General features: G+C 43.8%; 1 long non-coding RNA gene across 1 annotated transcript; it reads left to right on the top strand.

The window, feature by feature from the left end:
• Nucleotides 1-2,958: 2,958 nt before the first annotated feature.
• LOC118161084 lies at nucleotides 2,959-6,207 on the top strand. Its single transcript, XR_004747842.1, has 2 exons — nucleotides 2,959-4,197; nucleotides 5,303-6,207. It is a non-coding gene; the product is annotated as an uncharacterized LOC118161084 (long non-coding RNA).
• Nucleotides 6,208-9,228: the final 3,021 nt, after the last annotated feature.

Raw genomic sequence — 9,228 nt, 5'->3', positions numbered from 1 at the left:
CCTGAAGCCCATTGTGCAACAAGGAGGAGGGACAGCTGGGGCTCACTTTGTGCAGAGCTGGGGTCCCCCATTTCTCACCCTGCCAGAGGCTGCCTTGGCTGTGTCTCCGTGCCAGAGTCCCCACATGAACCTCTCCCCCCCCACTGCCCCACTGGTCCTCCGAGTCTCTGCAGTCTCCAGTCTGATAATTCCCATCACAATTTTACTTCAAGGAAGTAAATGCATCAGGGAGCTGGGGAAGAGCTTTGCAAGAGCTGAACTGGGAAAAAAGCTCTTGGGAGGGGCAACACCCTTCAGTGAAAATATTCTTTGATCTGCAGATTGTTATAAAATTAGCTGAAACTCTCAGCTCTGCTGACCCACATACAAGAAAATGAGCTCTCCGTCTCTTTCTCTGAAATTCTCATTTTGCTTTTTTGTTTTGTTTTGCTTTGTTTTCCTAGCTTTCAATACAGCCAGCATTTTTTGTTGTCTTCCCCAGAATTTCAGTGTTCACCCTTAGCACTGGGCTGGGTGCTCATGGTGTGAACAAGGAGGTGCAAAGAGCTCTTAGCCACCAGAGGGATGGGCCTCGCAGTCAGAGACACACAGATGCAAGGTAGGAGGGGGCCTTGAGTAGAGCGGTCAGTTTATCATGAAGCAATATAATCTCAGACATACTATTTATCGTATCCTCTAATTTTTTACCATATTTCTTTATTTACTGAGATCTTGACTCCTACCTCTAGTCTGTGTGTGATATCAGCCACAGTTACCCAGCTCTTGCATGCTTACATGAGGTCACCCATTATTTCTCACACATTTTTTATTTTTATTTTTATTATTTTTATTTCTAGACTTAGGTTTATATTTCATTCATCTCCCTTGGACTTTGCCCCTCTGGTTCACGTACTCCTTGAAACGAGGTACCCGCACAAGCTGTGCTTGCAAGTGCCCCTGTGTTGATCATATTATCTTACCCGTGACACTTTTGTACTAAAGCCTTTAGAAGGCTTTGCATTTTCATAACAATATGACACGACTGACTCACGATCAGCGCGTGATTCACTGTATACCCTGATCATCTCTGAAGAATGGTTCCAATAAATTTATTCCCTTATCTTGTGATTATAAGTGGGACTAACGTATTGTAGCTGCTGATTTCTAAACCTATTTATTTCATTGGCTTGTCAAGACCATTATGAACTATAAATTTATCCCTCACAGTGCTTCCAGCTCTTTCCAGCTTAGTGTTTCCCCCAGGTTTAATAAGTATAATCTTGCATGTAATTAATGAACAGATTGAGGGCAGATGCCTGCATACCCTCGTTTTGCTACGCTTTTGTGGTTTGGTGGTGACCAGCTGCTCTGCTGGTTACATAAGTGTGCTATAATCATGGCTTTTTGAGCTGGGACAGCACTATCAGATCTGTGCTATGGCGTGTCATATGAGAGGATACCAAAACTCATGAAAGTCCAGATAAAGCAGCTATCACTTCTTCTCCTGTATGTGGCCTGCTACCATTTCACCGAGAGAAAGTAGGTTACCATTTTGGACTGGCATTGTCAATCAGCCTCATAATGATAATGTTTCTGCAAAATGTCCTCCTTATATCTTTACATCTGTGTAATTGTGCATTGCTTTCTACTTTGTCTTCATTGGATTTTTTTTTTATTATTATTTTTTATTTTTATGTGTGTGTGATTGTATTGGTTTCTACTTGGTAATTTGAGGTAGTTTTTTTGTTGTTGTTTTTTACAGTTGTACAACTTGCTTGCTACTTGTTTTCACTCAGAAAGATTTGCTCAGAGCCAGATCTAGAAAATCTTCCCTGTAGGATGTCTTACTTATCTTCTGTACCAATAAAATCTCTCAAACTTTCTACCTTTTAGCCAACTTTGTCCTACTGCATTATAACGAGACGTATTTCCTAGTATGTAGCTGTTAATTTAAGTAGTGAACTTGTTGGTAATGTAGGACCTTAGAACGATTTTATTTGAAATCCTCCCCTTAAAGTTACATCCACTGAATCTTCCTGATGCAGTCATATCATAGCGAGACCTTTTCTTTGCTTTCTCTTCAGCCCCGTTCTGTTGTTATTCGAGCAGATCTCCTGCTATGTTCTGGACCCCAGAGCAGGTACTCATGTTTTTAATGCACAGTGTTCTTCAACAAGCAACGTTCTGCTACATCAATGTGCATCTTGTGAATGACCCCACCACATCTACTAGGTGAATGAACCTCAGTGTGCAAGCAAAACATGACTTGCAGTATCTCCTGCTCGTCTACTCAGTCGTATACAGTCATCTAGGATGTTCAGCACTTGGCCCTTCTGTTCTTCTGTATTGGATTAGTCAGGTAAAAGGCACCAGGGTGACAATGCAGTTACACCTTACAGCCCTAATACATCATCCGTGCAGCGTGGCAGGTCTGGGGATGGATGAGGAGGTTCCCTCGGTGAGCTTCTGCTGACACCTACTGCCAGAACGGAATCCAGCAAAACAACACGGGAGGGAGTTTCAGCACTGTCCCACAGGATTAATGGCACGCGGCTTTGGGTTCAGGCTATCTGCATTGTACTTAAAGAAATTAATACCATCCATAATTTTATGGATATAACAACACAGATCAGAAACTGCAAAGTCTCCAGCAGCAATTTGTCTTTTTGTTGCTCTTTTTCTAGTAAAATTATCAAAGGACAAGAGTTAATTGAAAATCACCTTGTGCATTTTTCTTCCATGATACAAGCAAATGATTTTATGACCCAAAGTAAACCAACACTTCTCAAATGCAAAAAAGCTGTACGTTTTTTTAATAGATAATACATCTTCATTGTTACTGTGAATGGCTTTACTTCGTATTCATGAAAAGTTTCTCCTCAAAGCAATTCCTACTCAGCAGTAGGGTCATATTTCTTCGTTTTTTTGAAGCCTCCTTTTTTTTAGAACTTTAGATATGTAAAAATGGACTAAGAATATTTTGGGATACCTATCTACATGTATGTATAATACATCAAATTATTATAACACCGTGCTGCTGGTGGTAAGGGTATTTATGCATGTTAGTTGCTACAGGACAGTGCAATGATCAGTCTGAAGGGTACCTCTGGTTTATATCTGAACTGTAAAAACATCTAGGTTAAAATCCGCAGGAGAAAATTTGAGGATAGATTTTGGTTTTGGTTTCCAACCATCTCCTCCACTCCCACCATTTCATACTTCATAGGTTCTCTCCTATGTCTTCAAATTTGAGAAATACAGGCTCTCTAGCTGTCAATTACTTCCCAATTTAAGCACAATCACAAGCCAGGTATCATTCCCTATAAGAAGCACCCATTGTCTGTGTTCCCCATTTACACCCTGCACTCGGAAATTCTACACTGGTCATGGTTGTTCATTTGTCTCTTCTAAACTGGGCGTTTGCAGAGAATTTCACTAAGGACCAGACAATAAATTGGGACACATAAATACGTGTGAATGTCATACAGATTTAAGTAAACCTTTAACAGCTGCTGAGATCAGTGACTGTGCGTTCTCTGTGAGCACACAAATCAATACGGCAGTGAGTGTGTTAGTTGCTCAACCTATTTTATTTTGAGGCATTAGTCTTAGTATAATGGGATCGTACCATTTCTTCAATTTGCATTTGACAGAGCACTATGGAAAGCAGATAAATATTCACAGTAATTGCCATTGAGATTTCCATGTAATCAAGCTACACATCTAAGATAATAACCCTTACATTCTCCTCTTTTTTAATGGTTGAGTGCCCTAAAGATGGATTTTCTATTGACAGTTGCTGGACACTGCCTGTTCTGATGAATCAATTTCATTAATTGTCTCCTTTAATGTTACCAATGAGTCTCAAAGAGACTCAATGTTTCAGGATAAAAAATGTGGAGCCTTAATTTTGCAAAGGAGTTTGTGTGTGAAATCAATCAAATTGCTTTGCAAAATGAAGCCTGCAAGCCAGAATTTCATCCAAGAAACAAAAGAAAAACCTAGGTTAAAAAAAAAAAAAAAAAAAAAAAAAAGGGGGCAAGCAAGAAAAACAGTGCAGCCATTGAGCAGCTCGTCTTGCATGCAGAGGTTGTCCCTGCTCTGACTGAACAGGAAGGAAAAAAGGGAGGCAGAGCTGTATGGTTGCTGTTACCGGGCCAGTTTGTACCTGAACAAACACTGGGAACTTGACTTTGCAGCAGCAAAGTCTTTGAACAGGTAATTTGGATAGCTGTAATTAGCATTAGAATTAGCATGCTTGTGCCTTCCTCCCCTTTGGCATGTTGTTTTCCTAGCATGCTTGTGTTTTGCTAGCACACCTACCATATTTAGAGTGGCCCAAATTTGGCCTTGTATGTAGGAATGCCCTCACTGTTCACAAGGTGCATCTCCCAGTGGCACGAAGTGCAGGACCTGTTGCACTGGCAGCAGTTCATGCTGTGGCTCTGGGAAAGCACTGAAGAAAAGAGCATTTTTTCAATTTGGAAATCATCAGGAGACTGTAGAAGAGGGATATGAGGTTATTCTCTTGGATGAATCCGGGTCAAGAGTTACTAGCCCAGCTCCTCACAAAAAGTCAGACACTGTTTTCTAACCACCAGCAGCTTACCATTAATTAACCCAAAGCTTTATGAACGCTGAACCGAAGCTGCTCACTGGGGATTCCTGTCCTTCCGGAGTGCTGTGCGCGGCTGCACCTTGCCCCTGAGGATGAGGAAGTGCAGAAGGGCTGTGAGCAACACCTTTGGCACACTGCAGTAAATGTAGTTGTTAGCGCTCAGGTTGTGAGGAACGCCTACGACAGTCAGCATTGAAAAGTACGGGTAGTCCAGGTCAGGAGGGCAGAATTGGCTTACCAAAAGCAGTAAATACAGGAGTCTGCACTGCATAGGATTGGGCTGCTCCATGTGCTGAGGCACCCAAGGCTGCCTCTTTGCAGACAGTACTATGAGTACTTACGATACTATAAGTACTAGACGAGCTTTTTAGACACTAGGTTGTTGTATCAAAATATAAAAAGTTGCACTGATTTTGGGCTGTGATGCATATTGCTGTGTTCCCTCCAGCTCACATTTGTACCTTCTCTTTCCTCTTTCTCAAATGTAAAGCTGAAATGTGCAGTGCTTTTAGGGACAGTTCAGGCAAACCTGCTGGGCCTGCAGGCTACGCAGCATCAGCTCTACCAGGGGTTGGGTGAAGGTGACACCAGACTGTTAGCTGGCGTAACACAGGCTATTGAAATTTTCACTTCCTGACAAAATAGAGCATCTTCTAGTTCATCACCATCTGGTCCTTGGCACACTGCACTTTTCTTTCTGTTTAGATGGAAACTCCTTCACAGGACACTTCTGCCATTGCTCTTCCAAAAGCTTCCAAAGAAATAACTCCCTCTGAGCAATAATTGCTTCCACCTGGGAATGACCCCTTCCCTGAGGGTGAAGAACAAGGAAGAGAGGGAACTGTGCTGTGTGAAGATCAAACTCAACATTTTAGATCTTGCATCCTTGGCCAGGAACGAATGCCTGGATATTGTTCCTGGCAGTGCTCAGTCCTCATCTGCAAAGTAGCATGGGTTCGGATATATCCCGTTGCTGGTAATTTATCACTCTTCTGAGTCATTGTAAGTCAATTTAACTTTGTAATAATTGAGATCTTCAAGTATATGGTAGATTTGAAAGTAGCCTTACATTTCCTGACTGTGATGTCACTGTTCACATTGCCCGTGACAATGCTGTGGTTATTGTCTTGACCTCTGATGTGACTTGATGCTACACTTCTGCAGGTTATCTACGAGCAAGATACTGTATTTCTTGAATTTTGCTCTAAGGCTGTTCAAAGGTTTAGTTACTTGCATGACCTGTGTTCAGTCATATAACACATAATTTCCTTATCCTGTTTGCTAGATGCAGTGTATACAGCTTGTAAAAAAAATATGTATTTAACTTGCATAAATCATTACCTTGTCAGAGAATTGTGATTTTTACCAAAGATTCTGTGATGAAAGTTTATAGCTGCAGAAATCAGTTGGGCAATCAGTCATGATGGTAAGTCTGCATATAGCTAGAATAATTATGGTCAAGTCACCATAAAAGCTAGATTCCTTTATTGAATACTATTTGTCAGTGAAATTAATGCAGGGAATAAGAAGGAGAAACATTTTTGACTTTGCAGTCATAATTTAACAAGTGCTTTCATAAAAACACCTGGTTAGAGAAGTAAATAAAACATAAAAAATAAAAAATCTGTCAGTTTTGATAGCAGAAGCTAATTATTTCACCAGAGTGCTACCTATTATTTAATACAAACTACTATTAAGCTATGACAAAAGTGTTTATTTGACATTTGTGAAGAAGTGGATTGCTCCAGACACTGATGATGGCACAGAAAAGCTCTTAGATGTTCCTTCAAAAGGCAGGCTGGGTCACAACAGGATTGTCACCATCTGATGCCCTCTGAATGGTCTTCATTCTCCGTGGCTCCCATACAGTTTCCCAGTGGACAGAAGCTTCCCTATTTGCATTTTTCCTGCATTCCTTTTTCTTATGTAGGGAAGGCTAAGGAGTGAATGGGCACAGACTGTTGATTTATCCTCAGGCAGAACGCACGTTGGCAGGATTATGTACCTTGTGATGCTGCTGCCCTGCTGTCACACACATAAATAAGAATTAGTAGCAGGCAAGAATGAAAATCTGTCTCACAGTTTTCACCTTCTCCTCTTCAAACCTGTCCCAGATTTTGAAAGATCAGATAACAGATTACATTGTGGAATATATATATTACACCCGCATATACATTTTCTGCGCTTGACGAATTATTGTACCTAAGAGGTAATGAACATGCTCAGCTCCACTGACTTGGCTAGAAGGTGGAATTGCTCTGTCTTTCACAGGACCAGGCCTGGAGATATTTTTTATTTAGAGCCTGTGATAAAGCATACAAACAGTGTTTTTTTCTGTATGTATTAATCATCTTAATCTTTATAATTTAAATGTTGGGTGCAAAAATCATATATTACTTTTCACAGATTAATGAAAGTGAAACCCACTGTTTGCATTGGAAAGTGCAACCGAAACACATTTTTATTATTTCTACTCTGTCTAATTTTAAATCATTTGGGTGAGTACAGAATAAACAAGTCCCTGGGTTGTTAACATCAGGTGTTTGCTTTACAGCACTGGGATGACAGAGGAGGGAGGCAGCTGTCATTTTTGTCCTATTTGTAGGGCTGGGTGGCTCTGGTACTTGGCAATGCTATCAAGGGTAGCCACCTCAGTGAGGTGCTGTCTTGTCTTCCACAAGTTCAGCTTTTGTCTTCTTTTATTAAAGGATAAATCACTATCAGGAATGAGTTTCAGGAGAATTTAAGGAATGTGAGCCAAAAGTAAACCCTTTAAGATCTCTGCACTAACGTGCTGACAGCCACAGTAATCAGGCTGAAAGTTCTGAATATTTTTCCCTATCATTTTTGTTGGAAACTTTAAATAAAAAAGAATAGTTCAGTTGGAAGGGACCTACAAAGACCATTGAGTCCAACCGCCTGGACATTCAGCGCTAGCCAAATTTAAAGCATATTATTAAGAGCATTGTCCAAATGCCTCTTGAACGCTGACAGGCCTGGGGCATCAACCACCTCTCTAGGAAGCCTGTTCTGGTGTCTGACCACCCTCCCAGTTAAGAAATTGTCCCTAATGTCCAGTCTGAACCTGCCCTGGCACAGCTTTCTGCTGTTCCCATGTGTCCTGTCACCACCTACCAGGGAGCAGAGGCCGGCACCTCCCTGCCCACCTCCCCTCCTCAGGAAGGAGCAGGGAGCAGCGAGGTCGCCTCTTCCTCCTTTTCTCCAGACCAGACAACCCAGGTGTCCTCAGCCTCTCCTCACAGGACGTGCCTTCCAGCCCTTCCACCAGCTTTGCTGCCCTACTCTGGATGCTGTCAAGTATGTTGATATCCTTTTTATAATATGGAGACCAGAACCGCACACAATACTCAAGGTGAGGCCGCACCAATGCTAAATTTAGTGGGAGAATCACCTCTTTTGAGCAGCTGGCTGTTCTGTGTTTAATGCAATCCCAAATGCAGTTTGATCTTTTGGCTTGTGTTGAGCCTGCTATTGAGCAGCACCCCCAGATCCCTTTCTGCTGAGCTGCTCTCCAGGCACTCATCTCCCAGCCTGTGAAGTACCATTTCAGATGGCTTCTGGAGATAAGGTCCGCACCAGCTCCTCTCCCTCATTATCTGTGCGTGTGACGCCAGCAGGAGGGATCACTGGCGCTAACACCTCACCCTGAGGCCTCCTGTGTCTCGCTATCTGCAGCTGGCAGCTGGGGCACACCTCCATGGCCACCACTCACCCCTGGGGCAGGGCCTGGTGTAGCTGCATGGGGGTTGGCCAGGGAGGACAGGCAGGTTCAGAGATGCTTGTTGAAAAACTCCATGGCTGGGAAGCCCTTGGGGCTCTCCCCTGTACTGGGTTTACGTGGCAAGGTTTTCGTAGCAGGAGAGCTGCAGGGGTGGCCTCTGTGAGCACAGCCCAGCAGCTGCCCCATGTCAGATCAGAGCCAGCTCCAGCTGGCTCCAAAGGGACCTGCCTCTGGCCAGCGCCAGCAACCAGTGCTGGCTGGTTGGGCCTCTGGGAGAGCAGATTTAAGGAAGGGAAAAATCTGCTGTGCAACAGCAGCTGGGAGAGAGGAGTGAGAAAATGTGAGAGAACCAGCCCAGCAGACAGCAGAGTGAGTGCAGCAGGAGGGCAGGAGGTGCTCCAGGCAGGCAGCAGCAGTTCCCCTGCAGCCTGTGGAGAGGCCCCTGGTGGAGCAGGCTGTCCCCCTGCAGCCCATGGGTCCCACATGGAGCAGATCTCCACGCTGCAGCCCGTGGAGGAGCCCCCGGTGGAGCATGTGGATGTGGTGGGAGCTGATGCCTCTGAGGGACCCGTGCTGGGGCAGTCCATTTCTGAAGGATGGACCCCATGTTATGAACCCAAATTTGGAGCAGTTCTTGAAGAGCTGCTGCCTGTGGGCAGCCCCCACAGGCTCAGTTCGGGAAGGACGGCATCCCGTGGGAGGGACCCCACGGGGAGCAGGGGCAGAGAGGGAGTGGTGGAGATGAAGCATCAGGGACTGACCGCAGCCCCCATTCTCCATTACCCTGAGCTGCTCGGGGGGAGGAGGGAAAAGGGGGTAAGGGAGGTAGGTGGTTTTAATTTGCTTTGAGTTTCTCACTGCTCTAGTCTGAAGGCAATAAATTATATTA

Source organism: Oxyura jamaicensis, chromosome 2, assembly GCF_011077185.1.
Source record: "Oxyura jamaicensis isolate SHBP4307 breed ruddy duck chromosome 2, BPBGC_Ojam_1.0, whole genome shotgun sequence".
Lineage (NCBI taxonomy): Eukaryota > Metazoa > Chordata > Aves > Anseriformes > Anatidae > Oxyura > Oxyura jamaicensis.
Note: the sequence above shows the minus strand (reverse complement) of the source record. Positions and strands in the feature narration are given on the sequence as shown.